General features: G+C 44.2%; 1 pseudogene; it reads right to left on the minus strand.

Annotated features, from left to right (window-relative positions):
- Window positions 1-458: 458 nt before the first annotated feature.
- LOC111758615 (natural resistance-associated macrophage protein 2-like) lies at window positions 459-3613 on the minus strand (annotated as a pseudogene).
- Window positions 3614-11363: the final 7750 nt, after the last annotated feature.

The following is an 11363-nucleotide window of genomic DNA, read 5'->3' on the forward strand; positions in this document are numbered from 1 at the left end:
CAGCCATTTTTATTTTTGTATTGAGAGAGACTATTGTTAAGTGGCCCAGATGGGTTTGAACTTGTCATCCTCCCAATAGGCTAAGGTGAAGGACTGCAGTTTGACACCAGTCTGGGCAACCTAACAAGGCCTTGTTTCAAAATTAAAAATAAAAGGGGCTGTAGGTCTCCACTAATTGGGCTCAATCCCTAGAAGCACAAAAAGAGAAGCACAAATTGGATCTGATTGTCTTAACATCCACAGGAACCAGCACAGTATTCAATAGTGGTTTTAATGCTTGCTGGAGGAAAGAATGGCAATTTTGTGTTCTGTATGCAAGTATAGCTCACACTTATCATTCCTCAAAGGCTTTCAGGTGCCAGGGGTTTCACGTACATTCATTGCAGACCAAGACCACTTGTGCCTCTTTCCTCCTCTCAATTTCTCCCTACCACCAGCACCAACCAGGCTTGGTACCAAAGGGCAGGACTTAAGCTGCCTGCCTCAGTGGCATATGACTTTCCCTTGCTCCCTACTCACCTGCAAGCTCTGGAGAACATTTAAGAAGTCATTCATCCCTGTTAGATGCTCTACATCTTGGAAGATAGCAACAAGCAGGGTGGGAATGATGGCAATAGAGCGAGTCAGAATCACTCGGGCAAATCGGGACCATCTTAGGTTCAGGAATCCCTGGAAGGAAACAGAATCGGGACAAATCTCTGTAACAGGTAAGACAGGCTGGAGAGGTTCAGGCAGAGACCTCGGAAGCACGAGATTGAGAAACAACAAAGAGCCATGTTCTCTCCCTCTACTGGACAGTGCACCTACCTCCATGACAAACTGGCCAGAATAGGTTCCTGTCATAGTGGAGCTCTGTCCTGCAGCCAGGATCCCCACTGCCCAGATGTAGAGTGTGGCAGGCCCAAAGTAACAACCCAGCACAACACCCTGGAAGGGAAGGAAGAAAGATAGGCTTGTGATGGGCTTAGGTGACGCTTAAAATAGAATTTTTCTGAGGCATTTCTCTTTCTCCTTTGCTTAGTGTCACCTACAGCAAGTATTGTCCTGGATCTAGACTCTAGGCTCTGTCTCAGTCTCAGTGTAGAGGCTGTCAGTCTCAACCGTGCTGGATGTTGCTTCATCCCTCAGCCTAGTCCTTTCTCTTCTTCAAACCAGTCAGACCTTCAGTTCCAACCTGAAATAATAAAGAAGCAGAAGTCTAAAGTGAATTTTCCAACTTATTTTCTTTTGCACATTAATATAGAAAACAATAGAAGTGCAGGGAAAGATCAAATAAATTTGGGAAATGTATAATATTTATTGCACTCTTGGAAAGTCAAATAAACCATGAGAAGTGGACTAAGATATGCTTATAAAGAACACTTTACTACAGATGCTGTCATACACCCATATAATCCCCATGCTCTGGAAGGCTGAGGCAAGAGTATCACAACTTTTCATCAAACCTGATCCTACTGTACAAAAAATAAAATAAAATTTTAAAAAGGCAGGGGCTATAGCTCTGCAGCTTGGTGCAAAGACCCTGAGTTCAGTCCTTAATATATATATATATATATATATATATATATATATAGAGAGAGAGAGAGAGAGAGAGAGAGAGAGAGACAGACAGACAGACAGACAGACAGAACAGACAGACAGAGACAGGGACAAAGAGGGTCACCAAGAGTTTTGGAATGGCTGAGGTACAATCATGTCTTCCAATCATCCTCTATCACTTCTATGTAATAAACAATGCGTGTTTGCCATTTGGACCTCAAGGGACATTCCAAGAAGGTACATATGCTCAGATCTAATGTAAATCACAAAAAAGCCAGGGAATGTGCCAAGAAGACTGACTCTGGAGCAACAATGCCAAGCTTGACCATGCTTGCCCTTGGCAGATGCCCACAGCTAGGGTTGAGTTATCGTCAGGAAAGGGGCAGACATAGAGGCTGCTATTACTTTTACAGGCATCCACCTAGAACCCAGAGCAATTTCAGAGCAGCTTTTGTTTCAGGGGAAAGGACCAGATAAGAAGAGCTGCCTGCAGAGCACAAATCCTCTGTAAGGGGTATGGCAGAGAAAATCTGGGTGCAGGCTGTGGCGTGGCAGAGACTGGGAACACTCCGTAATCTTCTGTATTCCAAGGTCTTCAAAACTCATTACCAATTCAGAGTGTACATGACCTAAGACTGAGGCATTTTTATGATGACAGGCAGTGAAGCCCTAAGAAGACCTGAAACATGAGGGGCTACTCAGATTGGGAGCCCTCAGGTAAAGATGAGCCAAGAGTCAGAGGCTTTGGCACTGTGAAATAAGTGGTGACCAAGGCTACTGAGGCAACTGGAATCAGGAGGACACAGAATTTGATGTGACAAATGAAATCTGTCCCCATCACAGTTTCTGTTTTCTATTGGCCAAGTTCTCCCAACTGATCCTTATCTCAGAGGACAAGACAGGCAAGCAGGAAGGCGGAACTTGACGTGCAGGAAACAGAGGAGGATGACAAAGAGTCAAACAGATGACAGTTACTCTATGACAGCTTGAGGCAATCTTGGATCTGAGGCCGGCCCCCTTCTTAGTCAAAAAAGATCAGACAGCAGAGACTAAGCTCGGTCAGAGCCCAGACTGTCAGCTCTGACTGGGACGCAGGCATGGAGGTGGCTGCACTGGGCTGACAGATCCACTGCTTCGGGCTCCAAGTCATTGTTCCTGTTCCACTGCAGCCGTCATTTTACCCTCACAGTTACTATCACCTGTGACCCTGGCTTACCATCTGCTGATCTGTTTTCTCAAAAAATGCTTCAGCAAAAACTGAGGTGACACAGATTTTAACTGTGAAGGAAACAAAGAGAACAGTGCAGGATTCAATGAAAAAGTATTTATTGGCTTCTCAAAGTTCCTGCTTACCATTACATTTTATCAGTCTAGACCAGAGAAAAGTACAGCAGCAATCATTTCGTGACCAGTTGCAACAAGTTCTCCTGTAACAATTCAGAAATTTGGAGTCAGCTGAAAGATTAAGAGGATCAACAAGTGACTAGAGGAAACCCAAGCAATCTAACACTCACCTAAATCCTAGCCCAGTAACTAAGAACGCCATGCTCACTGACAGCACTGCTGTCATGTTCTCCACCTAGGGATCAGTGACTCAGTGACCACAGCACTCTCAGATTTTGTGGCTGGAAGGACCACTGACCTACCAAACCAAGCTGATTTTACTGCTAGAGTATATAACCCCAATTACAAGGCCTCCGAAATCTCCTAGTAATGACTATGTAAGACTTAAAGTAAGCAAGGCTTCTGATTAAGCTCCTTTACTCCTGACTTCCACAAAGCTATGCAAGGTTTTAGGGCTTAAACACAAAAGCATGGTGCTTTTTCGGGCCTTATAAAGATTGTTAGTCCTATCTTCCCTGCCAGTCAGTAATTTCTGGTCAGTTTAGTGATAAAAACATAGAGCAAGCAAACTTGGGAATATCTTGTTCCCTGAGGGTTCCAGCATTGGTAAACTAAGTTGGTGCTCCTGGCAACTAAGGGAAAAAAGATGTCATGAGCTCTCCAAGGGGCCACTGGATAAGGGCTTACTCACCTTGACTAAGGCAGAATGTAGGTACATGTTTGATGGCATGATGACAGCTCCCATGATACCCAAAACCTGCAGGAACTGTGGGGCACAGCTGGAACAGTGAGGCATGAACATGCCCTTCAGTACCTGGCCCATAATGTACTACATACCAACTAGTACTCTTTACCAGAACATGAGCTAGAGGATGAACACAGTCCTGGGGGATCCTCAGCATCCTTTACCCCTTATAACTTCTTGTGCAACAGCTACCTATCTTTAAAAGAATACAGAATTATCAGAAAACCAAGCAACACAAGTGGCTTATTGCCCCTTGATATTTCATATTGCCTTGTAGGTATTTTATATTGCACTGTAGATATTTTATACTGCATTGTAGATGAACAAAGCAAATGTGTTGCAGTGCACCAGTAATATCCTAAAGAGATAAAGTAACTCCTAAAGGCTTTACTTTTATTAGCTTTACACCTACAAACATGAGACAGGCCTCAGCATATAGAATCAGTTCGTGATCACCCACACTTTTCATGCTTCTGCTCACCTATGTTCATCTAAATATCACCTGTTTGTCAGAGGTATTTGTTCATTTAAAACATCCTTCTCATTCATACTTTTAGCTGATTCAGCACTTCTCTTGCAAGCCTTGAGCCAACCCACACTATCTACTCATAGACTAGATATAATCTTTACATTTCAGCCTGGTTGGTAAGCAGAAATCAGTTTCAAATTATTGCAAATAGAAAGGTGCTATGACTGCAAAAAATGGTACAAATTATAGGAGCGCCTGTGTTGGAGCACAGACAACAGATTTCCAGTTTATCATCTGCAACTCATCACTAGTCTAAAACAGGGAAATTTCAAGGTACAATTAGTATAAACTAGGACGAGAAAGACAGAACCACTCTAAGATAAAAGACAAGAGTAACCCCGTATAAACACAACCTCTCTAACTTCACAGCCCCAAACAATTTTGTAACCTGTTCCATAACCTTTTCTAGGATGTTCTATTATCAGGATGATCGACTTGGGACCAGAAGTCTAGACGGGATGACAGTAGACTACCTAGTCATTTCTGAGCTAGGAATCTCTGCAGGCCTTCTTGCACATAAGTCTCTGCTACAGATTATATTCCTTTGAAATTATTCCACAAGTGAATTGGCTTTTCATTGATACACATAATACAATTAAACCATACTAACACTGTTATTATTCTGTTTATAATAAAAAGCAAAACTTAAAAAAAACTTTTTAAAAAAGAAACTAATGAATAACCTGCGACATCTACCTCATATCCCAATGTGAGGACCATAACAGTGATGAGAAAGCCAAAAACTTCTCTCCAGGCGTGGTGGCAGCACCTGTATTCCCAGCACTTGCAAGGCTGAGGCTGGAGGATTGCTGTGAGTTCAAGGCCAGTCTGAGCTACATAATCAGTTTGAGACTAGCCTGGACCACCTGACAAGACTGTCTCAAAAAGCAAAAAACAGACAAACAAATGCTCCTAAACTTCCACAATCCCAAAGGGAAAATGCAGCCATGATCTTATATTAAAAACCCAAGTATTGAGTATTGTCATTCAAGTTGTAGTCCCTTTGCCAGTCTTCCTCTCAATCCAAAAAGTTATATTTGTAATCCCATTGAGACATTATTGGAACCCCAGCAAGTTAATTTTAATCTCCCATGTCCAATACAACCCACAGGAAGAGTAAAGACACCAAGACACATTCCAAGTTAAAGGTAGCCAAGGAGTCCTAGGTCCAATACCCATGAGGACATGTGGACAAAGGCCTTGATCCTAGCCCTCTCCCAGAATTTATTGTCTTGTGAATGTTATACCCCAAAAACGAGACGCCAGATGTTATTCAAACTGAGGCAAGATGTCTTTAAAGAAAAAGAAGCGCTTTATTTTAGCTGGTATCCTGCAATGCAGGGAGCAGTGGAGACTGACAATCTCTGCGCACCGAGATAGTGGGGGGGGGGGGCGGCACAGCTTTTATTGGCCAAAACCACAAAACTGGGTGAAGGTTCACAAAACAGGGTGGGAGTCTGGGGAGTTTTACAAGGGACATCTGGAGCACAGGGATCTCAGAAAATGGGGTGTTGTGCTGTGTTGGGCTGAAGGCTAGGTGCAGAATGTTTCTATGATAAAAAGGGTGGGGGAGGTACAAGGCTGGTGGTTAACTTATCTTCATGAGCCCAGCTAAGAAGGAACAGGAAAAAAAGGGGTGGGCAGCACATACAGAACAGGAACTTGGCATGGAATAATCTGTGGAAAATTACAAGTTATAACATTCCCCACTGATTTTGTTGCATGGAGTCAAATCCTTGACTCTCGATTATATTCCCTAGGTATCGATTCATATCCTTGGTTTCTGAAAATCATCAATTTAGTAGATTGCATTTTTCCTTGAACATATGAGACTAATTTGTTGATTATACAAGGTTCAAATAGTTACTAGTAGGAGGAATATTAGTAAGGGGCCTGCTGCCGCAGTCAAGAGGGTGGCCAGCCAGGATGAGAATGAGAACCATTGTTCAAACCAATTCTGACTAGTGAGACCAGCTTGTTCTCTTTCTTGTAATCTCTTTTTTTAATGTTGCTAGATTTTGCCTAATAACGCCTGGATGACTTGCGTACAGGCAGCAAGTTTCACCTAGAGCTAGGCAAAGGCCCCTTCCTTAAGGAAGAGGAGATCTAGTCCTCATCTGTTCTGCAAAACCATTTCAGCTAGTGAGCTTAAAGAATCTTTCAATTTTTCTGTAGTATCTCCCAGGCTGGGTCAGGTCCTGATTTAATATGTTTTTCAATTGTTGGTAGTTTTATTCTCCCAGTACAAGACCGGTCAAGCTCAGTCCGATAGATCCAGCTGTACTAGCACCCAAAAGGATAGGGAGGAGTATGGGGTTTCTTTTTGCCCTAAAAAGATGGCCCAAGTCACCTCTGGGTAGAACGTGGCTTTGGCCATTTTCTCCCGAGTGCCAATAAACCTGTGGTAGAATGTGCACAAAGATACATAATTCTGGTTTTGGGTGAGGGGAGAACAATGAGAACATGGCACAGTGCGTAATCCCTGAAGTACAAGCAAACCAAGTTCCATTAGGTGCTCTTAAATGTCGGTTCACCGGTAAGAGCTGTTCTGTATCTGCTCTGAGAACTGGGGCTTGCAAAGGGACGAATAGGGAGAGGTGGGGAGAGGATAAGAGGCAGAATAAATGCAAGTACCAGGTTCACCTTGGACATCAGCCAAGATGAGTAGGGGACTAGTATCTTCATTCCACCAGCAATAAGGGTCATCTTTACTTGAGTGATTGATATCTGTCACCTTAGTGATAATAGGAATTCCCATATAAAATGGGGGGGCAAGCAGGCAGGCACAGCCAGCAATTGTTAGTGAGATTGGGGTTACTAAGGTTAACATATTGAAAAGCTATATCTAAAGGCAAAAAAGGGTCCATAGAGAGGGGGTCAGACATCTGAAGTGCTGGGCTAGTATTAGCAAGCATGTTAATGGCCAGAGAAGAGGCAGACTCTCTTAACAGTTGACCGGGGAGGAAGCCTTAAATCTAGGGCTCCTCTGGGGAGAGCAGCAATTGGCAGTGGAGACCAGGGACAAATTGGATGGTAAAGGAATTGCCTGGATTATATCCATTGACCCACAACCTAATACCATAATGTAATCCTGTCTTCCATATTGAGCTAGTGGGATGTTTTATCATGAAGGTCATGGGATTACAGTGGTTCAATTGGCAGGAAGTGGAGGACTTGCAGGTTAATTTGAGGTGTTTATCTATATTTTTCCAATAAGCAATAGTTACACATCTCTAAGCATAACAAAAGAATTCTGTACTGTCAGCATAGGAGCAGTACTTGGTGTTGGATGAGTCAACAACTCCACCAAGGTACTGGAGATGAAGACAGAGATACCAACTGATGAACCTTAATTTTTTTTTTTTTGGCTATTTCATTCTCTGTAGGGCTTGATTGGTTTTCCTCCCATTAGCAGTTGATCATATTGCATGGTGTGCTAACCTAGTAACATCCTCTTATGTCTAATTCTTGTGGGGATGTTATTCAGCAGGGCACATAAATCTATTTTAATTGTTCCATGGATGGTGGAATTGGCTTCCAGGAGTTCACCTGTGTTATAATCAGTTATTTTCAAGTCCCATAATAGGGGCTATGTTGGGGTTTGCAAAGTGAAACTCCAGGGATCAGACAGACTATAATATACAGGCATATCAAGGACATCTGGTGATTTTAAGCTTAAGGGGTCCTTCGAGGAGGTTACAGTCCACTTATCTGTAAGTTGATCCTCCGAGGGAGGTACCAGAATGATGTGGAATGATGAATCCAGGCAGTCTTTCCAGCAACCTTAATGGCAGTTGGGGTGCTGAGAACTATGGTGTAGGGGCCTTCCCAGTGAGGCTCAAGTGATTCTCGATGGTGCCTTTCGACAAGGACCATTGCTCCTGGTTCTGCGATCAGTTGCTGTTCCCTAGGTGGGATCACCTCATGCAGAGAATGCTGCTGCCGGAACAACCAATGGATGGACACCAGGTCTGGCTGGAGGGCCTGGAGGGACTTAATAAGATCCTGGTTAGTCATTTCTGCTAGTTTTTCCTCAGAGATTTTAGGAATAAGGGGGGGGGGTCTTCAACATAGAGCTTCAAAAGGGGAAATCCCTGCAACATAGGGAGTGCAACGCGTGCACAAGAGAGCAAAAGGAAGGAGACTCACCCAGTTCTCACCAGTTCCTAAGGCCATTTTGGTTATTACAGTCTTCAGGGTTTGGTTCATCTTTTCTACTTGCCCTGAACTTTGAGGCTGGTAGGCACAATGGAGCTTCCAATTAATCTGTAAAACCTGAGCTAAGTTTTGAATTATTTGAGCTATAAAAGCTGGGCCATTGTTGGACCCCATGGATAAGGGAAGGCCAAATTGAGGAATAATTTCATATAAAAGCTTCTTAACTACAATTAATGCTGACTCTGACCTAGTGGGGAAAGCCTCAGGCCAGCCAGTGAAGGTGTCAACCATTACCAGCAAATACTTGTGTCCTTAGAGCCCAGGTTTTCCCATTTCAGTAAAATCTATTTCCCAATGTTCTCCAGGCATAGCTCCCTGATAATGAGTGGTCTCCGTTTGCTGAGGTCACTTAGGATTTACAAGCTGGCATTGTGGGTACCTTGAACTTATTAACTGGGCCAGCCTTGACAAGTGAGTAATAAAGAACCTATCTCAAAATAGGGCAGCCAGTTTGGATCCTCCCAGATGAGTTGATTGATGAGCCTGCTGAAGGAGTTCCCACCCTAAAACCTTTGGAAGGAGGACTCATTTATCAGGCAGTTGATATTAGCCTCCTGGTTTTGCTTGAAGTTGTGCTGCCAGATGCAAGTCCTTTTGAATGTACACAGGTTCTGATAGGGTAGGTGAAATCAACAACAGTGCTGAGGCTGTCTCAATCCCCACTGATTTTTTGGCTGCTTCCCAGACAATGACATCTGCAAATTGTTCCCACAGGTAATGAGGTCTTCTCCCTTTTGGTGGGCCTTACGCCAGTGGGATAATGGCCACTTTCCTTGGTAGCCAAATGGCAGCAAACAAGTCCAGTATCTGGGGGCATTTTTGATCTTTTGGCCCTCTGAAGTTAGTAATCCCTGTTCCTGCTGAATGGCCCCATGGACATGAGCAGTGGCGAATGCATACCTGCTGTCAGTATAGATGTTTATGTCCTTTCCTTCTGCCAATTTTAGGGCCTCACTCAGCGCCACAAGTTCAGCCTTCTGAGCTAGGGTGCCGAGTTCTAGAGTTTGTTCTCATAGAACCTGAGATGCTGTGGTAACAGCAGCTCCTGCAACCCACTTACCTTGATGGATATAACTGCTCCCATCAGAAAAATAGGAGGGGACCCTGGTAGGGCTTCATCTGTCAAGTCAGGTCAAGTCCTGTGAGGTGCTCCGTAACCTTGGTGCAATCATGAAGAGGCAAAGTGGGATCATCATCAGGTAGCAGGGTTGCTGGTTTCAGGGCAGCTGTTTCCCTGAAATTGATGGTACCCAGATCCAGGAGCAATGCCTGATAGTGCAAGACTCAAGAACCTGACAGCCATCGGTCTAGGGGGGCCTTAATGAGGGTCTCCAGTGAATGAGAGGAAACAATTGTGAGTTTCTTCCCAAAAGTCAACTTGTGTCCTTAGAGCCCCGGGATATGAAAGGGGTTTGGCCCTTAACCAGTAGGGCTACCAAGGCAACCACTCACAGGCATGGTGGCCATCCAGCCACCACCTTATCTAGTGTTTTGGAGAGATAGGCAATGGGCCTTTGTCATGGTCCTAGGCTCTGGGTTAAAACCCCTTTTGCAATTCCTCGTTTTTCATCCACAAAAAGGGAAAAGGGCTTTTGCAAGTTTGGAAGCGCGAAGGCTGGTGCCAACTTTAAGGGATTGAAAGTTAGGACCAACTTTAGGGGATTGAAAGCCTGGGCCTGTGAGTCTGTCCTTTCCAGAAGGTCTTGTGTGGTACCTCTCAATGAATCATATAATGGTTGGGCTATCTCAGCAAAGTTAATAATTCAAAGTCGACAGTATCCCACTGCTCCCAGAAATTCTCTCACTTGCTTTTTAGTTGTAGGTGTGGGAATTTGTCAGATGGCCTGTATCCATTGAGGGGAGAGAGTACATTTCCCTTTGTGGATCAGGTAGCCCAGGTAGGTCACTTGTTTTTGGCACAAATGAGCATTCTTTGCTGAGACCTTATAGCCCAGTTTATCTAGAACCTCTAATAAGGCTTGGGTGACACTTATGCAATATTCATGGGTATCAGTTGCCACCAAGAGGCCATCTACATATTGCAAGAGAGTCATATTGGGAGAAAATCCTCTCTGTAGCCCAGAAGGTCTCTGGCTAGAGCCTTGTCAAAAAGAGTGGGCGCATTTTTGAAACCTTGAGGCAGGCATGTCCAAGTCAATTGTTCAGACCCCCATGAGGGGGTCAGTCCACTCAAAAGCAAAAATGGGTTGACTTACCGGGGCAATAGGCAGAGTGGAGAAGGCATCTTTCAGGTCTAATACAAAGTACCAAGTTCGTTCTGGGTTCAGTAAACTCAACAAAATATAGGGTGGAGGCTTATACTCTTTTGTTTACCTCTCTGAGATCCTGTACTGGTCAGTAGTCCTGGGTTCCCAGCTTCCCAGGGAAGCTGTTGCCCCCAGGCGGCAACAGGGGGCTATTCTAAGGAGAAACACAAGATTTCAATATACCATGTTCTTTCAGCCTTAGTATATGTTTTACAATGCCCTGGTGAGCCTTCAGGTTGATGGGATATTGCTGAGGCAAATGGGAGAGGCTTGTGGTAGAAGCTCAATTACCAGAGGGACTTGGTTTATTGCCAAGCCAGGAGGATTATGTTCTGCCCATACCCCGGGGATTTCTTGTATCCATTAGTGTAACAGGCTATTGTCATTCAGAATTTTTGGGCTTTCCAATAGCAAATGTCCTTCTCATTCTGGGTATAGGACTAGAACCTTGGTGGCACTAGAAGATTCAAGTGGGCTATCATCTATTTGCACCATTGGGGTGGCTATTTCAAAACTGAGACGACCCTTTAATTTGTGTAGGAGGTCTCGACCTAGTAAGGAGTCTGGGCATTCCAGGACCCATAGGAATTCATGAGAAATGGCCTTTGGTCCTGGTCAGGCTAACTGAGCCTGGAATTTTGGATAAACATTTGCGATGCCAATGGCTCCTAATACTTTTAATTTGTTCCCCATAGGAGTTCCTATGGGGCCCGAGTGGGCA

This window comes from Cavia porcellus, unplaced genomic scaffold, assembly GCF_034190915.1.
Source record: "Cavia porcellus strain 051 isolate PalLab524CR breed Dunkin Hartley unplaced genomic scaffold, mCavPor4.1 scaffold_8, whole genome shotgun sequence".
Taxonomy (NCBI): Eukaryota; Metazoa; Chordata; class Mammalia; order Rodentia; family Caviidae; genus Cavia; species Cavia porcellus.